At 40.4% G+C, this 15,222-nt stretch overlaps 4 non-coding genes across 4 annotated transcripts; all 4 read left to right on the top strand.

Annotated features, from left to right (window-relative positions):
• Positions 1-2,309: 2,309 nt before the first annotated feature.
• LOC125996685 (U6 spliceosomal RNA) lies at positions 2,310-2,414 on the top strand. The gene has a single exon (XR_007491366.1). It is a non-coding gene; the product is annotated as a U6 spliceosomal RNA (small nuclear RNA).
• Positions 2,415-4,112: 1,698 nt separating this feature from the next.
• TRNAA-AGC (transfer RNA alanine (anticodon AGC)) lies at positions 4,113-4,184 on the top strand. The gene has a single exon. It is a non-coding gene; the product is annotated as a tRNA-Ala (tRNA).
• Positions 4,185-10,741: 6,557 nt separating this feature from the next.
• TRNAS-GCU (transfer RNA serine (anticodon GCU)) lies at positions 10,742-10,823 on the top strand. The gene has a single exon. It is a non-coding gene; the product is annotated as a tRNA-Ser (tRNA).
• A 2,072-nt stretch (positions 10,824-12,895) lies between these two features.
• Positions 12,896-12,969, top strand: TRNAT-UGU (transfer RNA threonine (anticodon UGU)). The gene has a single exon. It is a non-coding gene; the product is annotated as a tRNA-Thr (tRNA).
• The last annotated feature ends 2,253 nt before the right edge of the window (positions 12,970-15,222 follow it).

Below are 15,222 nucleotides of genomic sequence, written 5' to 3'. Positions count from 1 at the left end.
TTCTGGACATTTTTAATTGACTAAAAATAATTAATTTTAAGGTCACATCCAGCTTTGCTCAGGAGTTACCTCTGACTCTACAAGATGGAGTAATGTGGGATGTCAGGTATTGTACCTGAGTTAGCAGTATGCGCTACCCACTGTGCTATCTCTCTGGCCTCACAGTTACTGTTTTTGACAAATACTATGTCACCCAGGCATGCTCGTTTTTTTTTTTTTTGGGGGGGGGGAGATTGTCACACCCAGCAGCGCTCAGGGGTTACTCCTGGCTCTACCCTCAGAAATCGCTCCTGGCAGGTTCAGGGGACCATATGGAATGCCGGGATCCAAACCACTGACCTTCTGCATGCAAGGCAAACACCCTACCTCCATGCTATTTCTTTGGCCCCTCACAATTAATTCTTGGGTCCAGTTTTTGAGTTAACTTTTGTGAAAGGCATAAAATCTGCGTTGACTTCTTATGAACATGGAAGGCCAAGTGGCTAAGCACCCCAGACCAAGACTTTCTAGGAGACATCACTTCTCTCCTCTGACTCTCTGTCACTGCTGTAGACAATCCTTGTCAACCTGTGTTATCGATTCAGTTGTTTATAGGGATATCTGCAGGTTCGTTTGTGATTATTTAGGTAGGCACCAGCAGGTCTTACTATATAATGCATTTCCTACTTGAACAGCTCAAGTTTCAGGGACTGGAGAGCTCATCTAGCAGATTGGGAGTTTGGCTTGTGCTGTAGTGCCCTCCTCCCCAGCAAGACTGCTGAGGAGCTAGGCCTAGCCTCTCCCCTGAAAAAGGGGTGCAGTCCTGGCAGACACTGCTGAGAAAAGGCCAGATGTGCCCTAGGTTAGTGCTTGGTGGGATAGCCACAATAAGCTTATTAAACATTAATACACAATGAGAACTAATAATGGCGAGTACATTAAAAACACTGTGTGCACATTCCAAAGAACAAGAACAATCAATGCTGGTGGAGATGTGGAGAGAAAGGAACTCTCATTCACTGCTGGTGGGAATGTCATTTAGTCCAGCCCTTATGGAAAACAATATGGAGATTCCTCAAAAAACTGGAAATTGGGGGCCGGGCGGTGGCGCTGGAGGTAAGGTGCCTGCCTTACCTGCGCTAGCCTAGGAGACGGACCGCGGTTCGATCCCCCGGCGTCCCATATGGTCCCCCAAGCCAGGAGCGACTTCTGAGCGCATAGCCAGGAGTAACCCCTGAGCGTTACCGGGTGTGGCACAAAAACCAAAAAAAAAAAAAAAACTGGAAATTGAGCTCCCATGTGATCCAGCTATACCAATCCTAAGGATATACCCTAGGAACACAAAAATCCCTTCCTCACACCTATATTCATTGCAGCACTGTTTACAATATAATAATTACAATAACTAATACAATAAAAATAACACTATTTACAATACAAAATCTTCAATAGATAAATGGCTAAAGAAACTGTGGTACATATATACAAGGGAATATTATGCAGCCGTCAGAAGAGATGAAGTCATGAAATTTTCCTAAACATGGATGTACATGGAATCTATTATGCTGAGTGAAATTAGTCAGGGAAAGAGACACACAGACACACACAGAATAATCTCACTCATCTATGAGTTTTAAGAAAAATTAAAGACATTAAAATAATCCCCATAGATGTGAACCAGAAGGACCAGCTCAAGATATGAAGCTCACTATAAAGAGTGGTGAGTGCAGTTAGAGAAATAACTATGCTGAGAACTATCATAACAATGTCAGTGAGTGAGAGATGCAGAAAGTGTGTCTCGAGTCCAGGGAGGGGATGGGGAGGGGAGAGATGGGGGCATTGGTGATGGGAAGGTTGCACGAGTGAAGGAGGGTGTTCTTGTTATGACTGAAACTCAACTACAATCATGTTTATAATCACGGTATTTAAATAAAGAAATTATTAAAAATAAATAAAAGAACAAAATTAAAAATAAAGATTAAAGTCAAGTTGAAAAAGCAAAACAAAGCAAAATTGTGTGCCTTTGTCCCTTGCATTAAAACAAGAATTTCAAAAACCAAACCAAACAAAAAAAAAAAACCCCACAAGAATTTCTGGAACACATCTTACTTACCCAAAGCTGTTGGAAGAATTTACAATAATATTTTTCTCAAGCTGGTTGAATCTACAATAATATTTTAGTCAGTTACTTATTAATGTGTAGGCTACGAAGATGTTTGGTTTTTTATTTACATCTGCCTCCTGTTTACAATAGTTCCTTGGTGTAACATTAATAGACAATGGGCTTGTGTTTTGTTGATTAATACTTGACTAGCAAGAATCATATCCAAGCTCGCTTCGGCAGCACATATACTAAAATTGGAACGATACAGAGAAGATTAACATGGCCCCTGCGCAAGGATGACACGCAAATTCGTGAAGCGTTCCATATTTTTATGAAAAAATGTTCCACATCACTAATCATCAGGGAGATGCAAATCAAAACAACGATGAGATACCACCTCACACCCCAGAGAATGGCACACATCACAAAGAATGAGAATAAACAGTGTTGGCGGGGATGTGGAGAGAAAGGAACTCTTATCCACTGCTGGTGGGAATGCTGTCTAGTTCAACCTTTATGGAAAGCGATATGGAGATTCCTCCAAAAACTGGAAATCGAGCTCCCATACGATCCAGCTATACCACTCCTAGGAATATACCCTAGGAACACAAAAATACAATACAAAAACCCCTTCCTTACACCTATATTCATTGCAGCTCTATTTACCATAGCAAGACTCTGGAAACAACCAAGATGCCCTTCAACAGACGAATGGCTAAAGAAACTGTGGTACATATACACAATGGAATATTATGCAGCTGTCAGGAGAGATGAAGTCATGAAATTTTCCTATACATGGATGTACATGGAATCTATTATGCTGAGTGAAATAAGTCAGAGAGAGAGAGAGAAAAACGCAGAATGGTCTCACTCATCTATGGGTTTTAAGAAAAATGAAAGACACCCTTGTAATAATAATTTTCAGACACAAAAGAGAAAAGAGCTGGAAGTTCCAGCTCACCTCAGGAAGCTCACCACAAAGAGTGATGAGTTAAGTTAGAGAAATAACTACATTTTGAACTGTCCTAATATTGAGAATGTATGAGGGAAATGTAGAGCCTGTTTAGGGTACAGGCGGGGGTTGGGTGGGGAGGAGGGAGATTTGGGACTTGGGTGATGGGAATGTTGCACTGGTGATGGGTGGTGTTCCTTTTATGACTGAAACCCAAACACAATCATGTATGTAATCAAGGTGTTTAAATAAAAAAAAAATTATGCATTAAAAAAAAAAGAATCATATCCAAGAGAAAAGAATAAGTATTTTTCTAATTTCTGTTTATGGTAAATTTATAAACTACACCCAATGTTTAGATAGCTGTCTGATGATTGTGCTGACACATAATGTTTAATCCTGGGGCTAAACATACATGTCATGCTTGATCTACCCAACTTCCTACTAATGATCATTTTTTGCTTAAATATGAAGCCGAACTCCCAATAAATCGGACTCAGTTCCTACTACTCTTGGGTGTATCTGGTCTCTGAGTACCCACTCTTCGACAACTCCTCGCTCCCACCCTCCTATCGAATAATCCTGAAGCCCCTCTGATTGCCGCCGGACTCAGCTGGACTGAGATAGGCTTGCATACAGTTGACCAGGATTCCATCCCCAGCACCCCATATGGTTCACTGAGAGGGATTCCTGAATGCAGAGCCTAGAGTAAACCCTGAGCATCTCCAGCAGTGGACAAATCCTTCACACCCCAAATTCCTGTATGATTAGCCATTTATCACTCCCCGCAAGATTGTAAAAAAAACAACAGCAACAACAAAATCCAAACATAGAAAATCATCTCTTACTGGGCTTTCCCAACCAAGATATTTTTACTTCTAATTACTTATCACATGTTTGCAAAATACAGGCTAACCGTCCCTATGCATGGAAAGCATTCGTTTTTATAAAACAGAGGGATGAAAAATATCTCATTCCCAGAACAAATTTTAAAAGATTTATTGAATCTTTCAGGAGGGAATGAATTTATTTATTTATTTCATGAAGATAGTTTCGGAAAGCAGCAGGATCTGTGGTGGGGATGTAGCTCAGTGGTAGAGCGCATGCTTAGCATGCATGAGGTCCCGGGTTCGATCCCCAGCGTCTCCATTCTTTTGTCCCCTTCAGCATCTGTATGATCCACATTCGCATTGCTTAGCATCCAAAATTCATCATCCTATTGTCTAGGACTTGCATTTTGCTCCTTTGGTGCTCAGAACCCTTCTGCTTGCAGTTTATTCTTTGTCCTTTGCACGGCATTTGCACAAAGCAAGAAAGAAGTGACTTAGGATTCCTGTTAAGGGAGAGAAAAATAAAAATTTTTTTTTCATGCATCCAAATGAAAAGAAAGGTTGTCTCCTAGTTTGACTCTGGAGAGGCGGAACACAGGGCGCAGGGCGCAAAGCGGGTGACCTGTCCCAGGTGCAGGAATGGAGGCTCCGCAGAGACAAAGGCAGAGCAAGGCAGGGTTCAGCCTGCAGCTGTGCAAAGAAAAATTTCCCTTTCCCAGGCCAAAGGGTGGATTTCGGTGCATCCCTGACCGTGGCTGGTCTCTGAGCCCCTGAGCACAAAGAGGGCGAAGCAGAAGCGAGGGAGTAGAGGAGAGCGCTTCCAGCGTGATCCCCGCGCGCCCTGGATGGTCCCTTTCTCTTGGGCATTCATCTCTTGGGTGGCCTCTTGGCTTCTAAACTCGCTGCCTTCAATTCTACAACCAGATTCCTTTTCTCTTTCTAAACTAAGCCTTTGAATCCACTGAAGTGGAGGGGATTTTATTTTATTTTTTCAGCACTTGGTTTTGTTTCTTTGCAGCTTCTCTCATTATACACAAGTTTGCATGGAACCATAAAGCCCCTTAGAGTGAAAAGGGGGGAAGCATCCATTCCACTTCCAAGCTTTGACTATCCTAAAACTTATTTAAGTCTCCACAGTCTGGCACTGGAATGACAATAGGTAATCAGACTAATTAAATCAAAGTGAGAGCCCAGAGAGGAATTTTCAGCTGTAGATACAGTCTGGCATAAAGAATTCATGAGCATAAAGAGAAGAAAATGTCTTCAAACTGTACTGAGAAAACTGCTGGTCGCATGCAAAACAATGAAAGGGAACCATTATATCTTACATAAAAGTTAACACAGAAAAGGACTAAAGACTTTGATGTTAGGTTTGAATCAATATAACACTGAAATAAGGGACTGGAGACAAAGTAGAATAGAGCTCCATCCTTGCATCTCATTTTGGTTTTCCAAGTACCTTTTTGGTGTGACCCCCAAAACACACTGAAGAAAACAAGACAAAAAAACAAAAAACAAAAACCAAACAAACAAAAAAAAACCTCCATGATATTTCATGATTCAGCAAGGATTGCAGAAAACCAAAACACTTCTGCTCTGCAAATGAGACTATTGCTAAAAGTCATCCTTCAGAATAGGAGAAAAATGTTTACTTGCTTATACAACTGACAAAAGGCCAAAGCAATGTTCTCACCAAACAGACAGATCTCTACAAAAAAGACATACAGATGGCCATCATCTGAGCAAATGTTCTGTTCACTGATTATGGGGCAAAATGCAAATCAAAGCAATAATGAGGTGATGAAGCTTGAACAGGAAGCGAGACAGTGGTTTGGCTTGGGCCAACCTGGTTTGATCCCTGGCACTGCAGTCCCAGGAGCACTGCCTGAAGAGTATTTCTGAGGACAGAGCCTGGAGTAAGCCCTGAGTACAACCAATTGTGTTTCTAAAGCCAGAACGAGAACATCATCAATAATAACAATGAGATCTCACCTCATACCAGCAGGAGGAACCTCGATCAAAAAAGTTAGAAACATGAATCTTCACAACTGTTGATGGAAAGGAAAAGTGGCACTGCCTCTATAGATAATTGTATGGAGGATTCTAGAAAAACAAACCTTAACAATTAGGACTCCCATCTGATTTGACAATCCTACTCCTAGGTGTCTATCCAAAGAGCACCAACAATATATACATGCCTGTTATTAATGCATTGTCATTGACATCAGAGCAATCGCCAGAAATGATCCCGGAACCAATAATAATAAGAGGATCAATATAGATTATGGTTTCTGTTCACCATAAAACTCTATTCAGTTCTAATGAAGAAAGAAATGCCCCCTTTTGCTATAACCTGGATGGATCTAGAGCTTCTTTAAGGCAAAGTAAGTAAAAATGAAAAGAGATCTCGTGCAACCAGAATAGAAAATGCCTAATAAAAATGAACCATCAAGGGGCAGGAGGGATAGCCAGTGGGAAGGGCACTTTCCTTGCATGTGGCCAACCTGGATTGTATCTCTGGCATCCCATAGGATCCCTTGAGCTCCCAAGGAGTGATTTTTTGAGCACAGAGTCAGGAATATTCCCTGAACACTAGCCCCCAAACCAAACTCAACTCAACTCAACTAAATAAAATAATGAGAACAAGTTTCATTAAGGGTCATGAGTATGAACAAGAAGGAAAAGTAGGAAGTGGTGAAGAATTATTGGCACTTTGTTGGTGGATGTGGCAGTACTATACTAAACTTTCATATTTACACTCTTGTAATCTAATTTTCCAATTAATTTTGTTCATTTATGTAAAGAACTACATTTTAAAAGAAACAATCAAAAGGAAATTAGCTTTAATTCTATGGAGAAACTCCCTCAAATTGAGAGTAAATTTTCCAAACTTCTTTTCAGGTCATTTTTGACATGAAACTTGGGTAGAGAATGTGTAAATACAACAAAACACATGAAAACAACTCTTAGATTCTGGGAAAAAGATGGTAATTACCAGACAGGGAAAGGAAGTCAGTGGGTTGGGAAGAATGATTCATGGCTTTTAATTAGAGTGAGTTTTTAAAGGGTGACAGATACTAGAACTAGGGTGATGTCTGTGATTTATACATAAACGGAACCATGGAGCTCTACTCTCCAAACTTACAGGGTCTTGTAAACCAATAGCATTGTTATTAAAGTTGGTTTTTTTAATCACTTGATGCTCAACTTAATCCAGACATGATTTCCTTCCTCTAGGGAAAGCAACTTTTTTTTTTGGTTTTTGGGTCACACCCGGCAGTGCTCAGGGGTTATTTCTGGCTCCATGCTCAGAAATTGCTCCTGGCAAGGCAAACACCTTACCTCCATGCTATCTCTCCGGCCCTGCAACATTTCTTTAATGGCTCAAAAATGTTATTGTAAAAAAACAATATCTATAGGTTGCTTTGAGTAGCTGCATTTTAACAACTTTGTCTTCCATCCATAAATATAGAATGTTTTTCAAGGCCGTAGCTCAAGCCTTACACCTGCAGGCCCTGGGTTTAGTCTCAACACTGCCAGCGTCTACCTACCCAACCACCAATCAGCTTCCTGAGCACTGCTGGGTTGATAGTCACGAACTTAGCAAAAAAAAAAAAAAAAAAAAGTGCATGTTTCTGCAAACAGGTAAATGGTTTTCTTTCTTTTGGAGGATACAAGGAGATGCTCAGGAGACCAGAAGCAGGTCAAGGTACAGCCCAGGAGTAAGCCCTGAGCAAAACCAGTTGTGTTCCTAAAGCTAGATCAGGAACAGCGCATCAATTAACAACAATGAGATCTCACCTCGTACCAGCAGGAGGAGCCTTGACCAAAAAAGCCAGGATCATGAAACTTCACAAAGATTGGTGGAAAGGGAAATGGGAGCCATCTCTACAGATAATTGTATGGAGGGTTCTAGAACAATAAACCTTAAAAAATAGGACTCCCATCAAATCCGATAATCCCACTCCTGGATGTCCACCCCAAAAGCCCCATAACATCTACAACCTGGATAGATCTAGAAATCCTTTAAAGCAAAGTAAGTGAAAAAGAGAAGGAAGAGATCTCATGCAAGCAGAGACTTTATGGACGGTAAATGGCCTGGAGAAAGGAAAAAGCCCGACTGCTTGCAGCCTCCACCATGTGGTGAGGATATGCCAAAATCTCAGACTAACTAAAAGACTGAAGTTTAATCATAGGGCAGACCTTGTTAAAAGAACATAGAACTTTGGGGTCAGAGCTCTTACTTGTAAAAAGAAATTTTTAGTTAAAAAAAATCAGCACATAATTTTTTTGGTGTTAACTAAATAGTTCTGTAAAAAGATAGATTCTAAATTCACCCATCAGGGGCTAGAGCTAAATAATGTAGTGGTGAGTCATTTATTTTGCATGTGCAAGGCCCTAGGTTTGATTCCCAATATTGCCAAACAAAACAAAGTCCCAAGCCCATTCATCAAGAAAAATGGTGTGTTTTCTACTTCCTTGGGAATTTATCTACCTCTATACCCCTTTCTGGGAAGAGGTATGAGGACATTCTTCTCTGACCATCAAAGTGATAGCCCATAGGAAAACTGAAGTCATAAAATTTTCCTATACATGGATGGACATGAAAACTATTGTGTTGAGTGAAATAAGTCAGGGAGAGAGAGATAGACACAGATTAGTCTTACTCATCTCTGGGATTTAAGAAAAATAAAAGACATTATTGGAATAAGGCCCAGAGACAAGAGAGAAGGCCAGATGGACCCGCCCATGATATAAAGCTTACCACAAAGAATGGTGAGTGCAGTTGAAAAAATAACTACACCGACAACTATCATGACAATGATTCTGAGTGAGAAAAATAGAATGCCTGTCTCAAAGACATGTTTGTAACCATGGTGCCTAAATAAAGATATTAAGATGATTAAAAAAAAAGTGAAGTATGTCACAAGTAAATTTGCAAGAAAGAAAAAGTGATAACCCAATCTATTTCCTGGAGATAAAACTCAGGAATAAAAGGAGCAATCGGAGGATCAGTTCCCGTTGGTGTTTTAAATCCATGTTACTCTGACCTTTCAGCAAGTTAGAAAAGGTATTTTTAGGTTGTATTATTTAGGTACAGCTGCCGGCTTCTGTCCCAGGCTTTTGCTCCTGATAAACCGTGTTACTTTTATACACTGCCCTACTCCTAGAGGACATTATTTGTCCTGTAGTTCCAATTCCCTGAAAGATCTAAGAAAAGTTCCTGCTTTTAATTTTGCTCTGGTTTGTGTGTGTATGTAAATGAATTGCAAATTATTTCCAAATTAGACTGAAAATACAATGTCCTATTTTCATCTCTGATTTACATAATTCATAAATGATTGAGATTCAAGGAAAAAGTAAAAAAAAAGTTTATAGAAAGTGCAAATATACCATTATTTCAGCCCTAGACGTACTCACTTTCAGCATTTACAGCTATTCTTAAAATTGTTGACCTTGAGGTCAGAGAGATTGTACAGGAGATAAGCTCCCCCCCTTACCTTGCCTGCAGCCAACCCCAACTGGATCACTGGCACCATATACGGTGACCTGAGAAACACCAGGCATCATTCCTAAGCACAGAGCCAGAAATAGTCCCTGAGCACCCCCTAGGTGCAGCCTAAACATGCTACCCCAAAGGAAAAACAGTGGGGAGGGTTAAAAATTTTTTATTGTTGACTTATTATTTGCTCCTGAATCCCTGCATTTCTAGGGGATCAGGAAAGAAAACTGTGTTAATTCCACAGCCCAAGATTTTCAACTTCTCCTGGGCCAAAAGGGCCCCCAAATGCTCTAACTTTCCTCACACCTAATCCTCTATCCACATTTATGAAAAAGACACCCAGAGCTAAGGGCATCTCCCCTGTCTTTGACATTTTCCAGAGCAAAGACACAAAAGGCCATGGCAGTATCCTGGTATTCCAAGAGTGCTTTCCTGGTACCATGCAGGAACCAGGAATCCCAGGGAATATTCTATTTAGGAATATTTAGGAGGTGAGAGAGAAACTCCTTCATATTTCTAATGCAGAGGCTGGCTCATGTGGGGTCTACAAAAGGGGCTAAAAATCTTGATTGGCTCTGTTCATTCATTCATGCGGCTCTGTGCATTTAACATCTAAGCAGGCTGGTCTTTTTTTTTTAAAACCTGTTCCATTTTATTTGTGCCAAATAACTGAACCACTCTTAGCATAATTTATAAACTCTAAACATATTTTATGATGGCTGTTAGGATCCAGTATCCAGAAGACCACACAAAGCAAAGGGCTTTGTATCCAAGATTTTTATTAAGCACAAGTCAAACAAGTCTTGAATCCCAAAACAGACAAGTCAGGGCTGTCCCCTTTGGAAAGAGAGTGACCTCGACCTTGCATAAAGGCTTCCTTTAATGCTCTGAAACCGCAACTTACAATTTCCTTATGCCCTTTACAGTGACTGCTCAGATCCACCTGGGACATACAATTGTTCATAACTTCTCAGGAACTGTCAGCTTGAGTTTCTTCCTTCTTTTTGATGGGTTGGCACTTTGTTCAGGACATGGTTGGGAGGTAGCTGCCAGGCCAGCTCACCCTGTCTCTGCTTGCACAACCCCTTCATCCTGGAGAGGGGAGGGTGTCAGGACATGGTTGGGGATGGCTGAGGGGTCAGCCAGAGTGTGTGTAGGATAGCAGGTAACTTAAAATGGAGGAACTTAGGCTAAGTCTTTATTTAGGGTGACCTGAATACATATTCATGCCCTAAATACAATGACAATGGATATTTGATGAGGGCTGTGATGTGCAAATTCAGGGAAAGCTGATCTAGAGAAAGGCCTGCAAAGGAGAGGGCTGCAGGGTGAATTGTAGGCAGGAAGAAATCCAGCCAGCGGGAATCATGGCTGACGAGGTGGCCGAGTGGTTAAGGCGATGGACTGCTAATCCATTGTGCTCTGCACGCGTGGGTTCGAATCCCACCCTCGTCGGATGGGTTTTCTTTGCACTTCGGATGGGGCTTTCTTGCACCCACAAGTAATTTTCTGTAGAGGTAGCTTGGAGAAACTTTCTTCCTTCTTCCGCAGCATCTGTCTTGTAAAGTACTAAATTATTAAGTCTTATTTGTAAAGTGTCACTTGGAGTTTTCTTACAGGAGAAAAGATAACTTTCTCTTTGAAAACAGCAATATGCAATCTATGCAACCATTCGTCAGGAGTAAACCCTGAGTACATTGGGTGTAGCCCGCCAAAAGAACTTTTTTTTTAAATTAAAAAATTAAAATAAAAGAATCTTCCAAAATGCCAAGCCACCAAAGACTCCCTTTTGATCAAAGTTGGAGCTTAGAGTCAGAAATTCTGCTCTAATTTCTGCTCTAATTGTAGGTCAAATACACTTAATTAATTAATTTCTAATTTCTGTAGGTCAAATACACTTTGTTTGATCCTGATGAAAGATCATTTGGGAGTGTGGCATGCTAAAGCACAATAATGCTATATGAAATATATTTTCCCCTTAAAACATGGTGATTCTAACTTTCAAAAAAGCAACACATGGATCAGATATGTAACTCGGGAGTGCCCCCATGTGAGAGAATGTATTTAGTGACTATTTCTAAAGTAGTCTGGAGAACAGAGGCTGAAATGGGCTTAAGGACTGCTTTGTCAAAGAAACTTCAGTTCTCTTATTTTCTGAAAGACAGTGTTGGATATCTGAAAAGAGATTTAGAATGATCTGAATAAGGTACTTTAGTTCGTAATTGTCCTTCTGGCACCTAACACAGCTTTATTGAGATGCAGTTTACTACCAGGAAAATTACCAGTTGATGTAGTCATACTAAAGATTTTCTGATTTTTTGCTATCTCCCACACATTTTGCAGTGAGCTCACAGATCCACATATGGTCCCCGGATCACTACTACTGGGGTTGGCCCCCCCCCCAAATCCAAACCAAACAGGTCTTGTAGGTTCTGTGTAACATTACCCAGATAGTTATGTATTTCCTTGTGTACACCTGTGACTTCTGTTTCTACTTAGTCATTTACATGGTTTTGGGTTATTTTTATGGTTATTTGTAAAATCACCCCATGCACCATATCTCCAACCCCAGAGAAGGGTGTAGCCTGCTTGAACTTTGGTCCAGAGCTGCCTTTGTTTCCTTTTTCATTAATGAAACTCCCCCTTCCATAATGCACCAGAACTGATAATATTAACTGGATTTCCACAGTGCTTGCATTAATCTAGTTTATCACGATGATGTTGATATTCATGTTTTCCAAACTACAAGCTTAAAGCCAAAAAGATATTAAAAAAATAAATTTTCTTCCCTGCCCTTCCCCTAAAAAAATATTTTTAAAGCCCCCAAATTGAATGTATTTCAACACAGATAGGGAGATGAACAAATAAAAAACGGTCTCCCTGTTTTTAATAGATACTCTTTAATGTTATTTTTCTTAATTAAAACATGTAAAATATAGTTTATAGTTTACGACAACATGGTTACAATAAAGTTATAGTATTTGGGGACGAAGTTACTGCACCCCTACTTGAAAAGGCCCACATAAAGACATTTTTCGAAGGAAAAGAAAAAACTGAGTTTTGCAATGAGAGAGAGAGTGTCAGCTAAAAGCTGTTGTTGTTGATTTTATTATTATTTTTATTATATTCCCCCATTTCATCAACTCTGGTTCATTCAGACCAGTCAGGATACTGATGTGGCTGCAGAACCGACCTGTTCAGGATCTTGGGGGCTGTTCTGGAATTTCAGAGAGGAAATAAAGCCTCGAATAAATTCTGATCAAATATCATTGATGAGATCCTCTGCTCTCATTCCAAGTCTGGGCTCAATCTCAGTCCCTGAGGCCTCACAGTAGCTCTTGTGTGGAGGAAAATCTTGAGTCCCTAGCCCAGCTGTGACAAGAACATGTGCAAAATGGTTGAATAGAAGTGAAATGGGGAAGGAAAAAAAGAAAAAAAAGAATCTCACTGCAAATGAAAATAAATGGCAGAGAAAAAAGAACGTTGAGTGAAAATAAAGGTTCCTTTATGAAGGAGTGTACTTGTTTGGCTCCATGGCTTAGTTGGTTAAAGCGCCTGTCTTGTAAACAGGAGATCCTGGGTTCGAATCCCAGTGGGGCCTGATACGTGCATTTTTGCCCTTTTTGCAATCTTCAAAGAGAATGTGGGAATTGGGCCCATTTGGGGACCCAAACAAAGGCACTTTGGTCTCCCCAGGAATCTAAACTGTCTTTCAGGTGTCCTGGACAAGGGCCGGACCAGGCCCTTTTCTGAGCCTTGCAGTGTCCCTCCCGGGCTCCATCTCGGGTCCTAGGAAGGGGCCGCAGCCTGCTCCCGACTCTGCAAGGACCGGGCCTAGGACGGACCCCGAAGTCCAGCCTGGACCTCTGCACCCCTGGGAACGGATCCTGGCTTGCAGCTGCAGCTCCTGCATTAAAAACAAGCGAGGACTCTATAATAGAGTTTCCAGCTAGAATTTCGCGGCCCAGCAGAGAGATCTACCAAGTTCAGGAGCTAAAGGATTTTTCTAAGAAGCAGAATTGGGGGGATCGCCCTGATTGTCTGCAATCCCGAGCTCAGAGTTCTTTGCTAGGTCCGTATTTTTTTCAGGGGCCACAGAAAACCTTTTTCCTCTCTGCCTCTTTTCCCCATTAGGAAAATTCTTTTGAAAACAGCAATAACAATATTCGATGAGTGTTATGATGAACGATACCAGATATTCCCTTGTGTTGCCCCATGTACTGTTGAAATGAAAAATGTCACTTTTCAGCCTAACTCCAGAGTGATTTCTTCTTTCTACTCTGAATATCACAGCCCAGTCTGTGTGTAAAAGGCACATGTGTTTGGAAAGGCAGAAAGAGGGACAAAAAGGGGTAGGTTAAGGGGCCTGTATCTTACTTAATGTCCTATTTTTTTTTAAAACAATATATGAATAAAAATAATAGCCCCTAAAATGAAAATAAAGTATTTCCTGTATGAGTTTTTCTGGGGAAACATCCTAAGAAAGTGCTTCTCTGAGTTCAAGACAAGCAGCCTTCAATACAAACAGCCTTTTTTTTCCTTTTTTTATTTACTCATTTATTTTTAAATGATTGAATTACTCTGAATGACAGTTACAAAGGTGTATATGATTGAATTTCAGGTGTCTATTGTTCCAACACCCATCCCTTTGTTAGTGCCCACTACCCTCCAGTAGGAAATAAAATACCATAAGATTCAGGCTCTAAAGGGTGTGAGAAACCTTTTAATAATGTTGAGCTAGTAGGGAGTGGTCTAAGTTTTCCAGCAACTTATATTTATTATTATTATTATTTTTATTAATCACATCCAGCAGTACTCAGGGGTTACTCCTGGCTCTGCAATCAGGAATCACTGCTGACCCTGTTTCAGGGAGACTATTTAAAGTTTTGGGGAATCAAACCCGGATAGGCCAGGTGCAAGGTAGGACGTGTCCTTCCTGCTGTACTATTGCTCCAGCCCTTGGCATTATTTTTGAGCATCATTCGTGAACTGACCGCATAGTCCTAGCTCTGCCCACCACATAGTTCTCTGATTTCTCAAAAACAAAAACAAAAACAAACAAACAAACAAAAAAAAACATGAAAACTCCAGCTATTCGTTGCTTATCCTTCTTGGCCCTAGGAGAATGTAAAACATGACTTTGGGATGAGGAAATGTAAATCATCAGAGAAGGTTTAATTCTAAACCATGGCATTTTAAAGTATAATTAAATTTCTTGCACACGACCAACCCAGGTTCCATCCCTAGCACCCCATATGGTCCCTTTAGTCTGCCAGAAGTAATTCCTGAATAACACTGGTTTGTGATTTCCCCAAACAAACAAAAACAATATAACTAGTCCTATTCCCTTACTTGTTGTAACAGGTAATACCAGGCTTTGAACCTAAAACCACACGCCTTTGAGGCAAATCCCTAACTGCTAAGCTACATCTTTGAGCACCATCTCATGGACCATTCCTGCTTGTTTCTCTGCTTATCCATCCCTTTGAAGAAGAAGGCTTTTCCCCTCCTAAAACGGGGAGCACTCCAAACTATGAAGACTGAAGGTAGAAAATGTAAATGCATCTTCCAAAATATACATCTGCATGATTGTATTTCATTCATGCAAAAGCTTTTAGTACTGTTGAATACCCAAGAATGAAAGAACAAAGAAAGGGAAAAAAAACCAGAATAAAGCAGTATTTCTTCAAATATTGGACATCATGCTTTGGACTCAAAAACTAAAAAGAGATTAGAAGATAAATACTAAGTTCAAATTATGACATAAAAAGGATAGAAGGCAAAAAAGTTAGAAAATACAATTAAAGAAGCTTCCTTCCTCTCTCTCTCTCTCTTTCTTTTCTTTCTCTCTTTC

Source organism: Suncus etruscus, chromosome 18 (assembly GCF_024139225.1).
Source record: "Suncus etruscus isolate mSunEtr1 chromosome 18, mSunEtr1.pri.cur, whole genome shotgun sequence".
NCBI classification, from domain to species: Eukaryota; Metazoa; Chordata; class Mammalia; order Eulipotyphla; family Soricidae; genus Suncus; species Suncus etruscus.
Note: the sequence above shows the minus strand (reverse complement) of the source record. Positions and strands in the feature narration are given on the sequence as shown.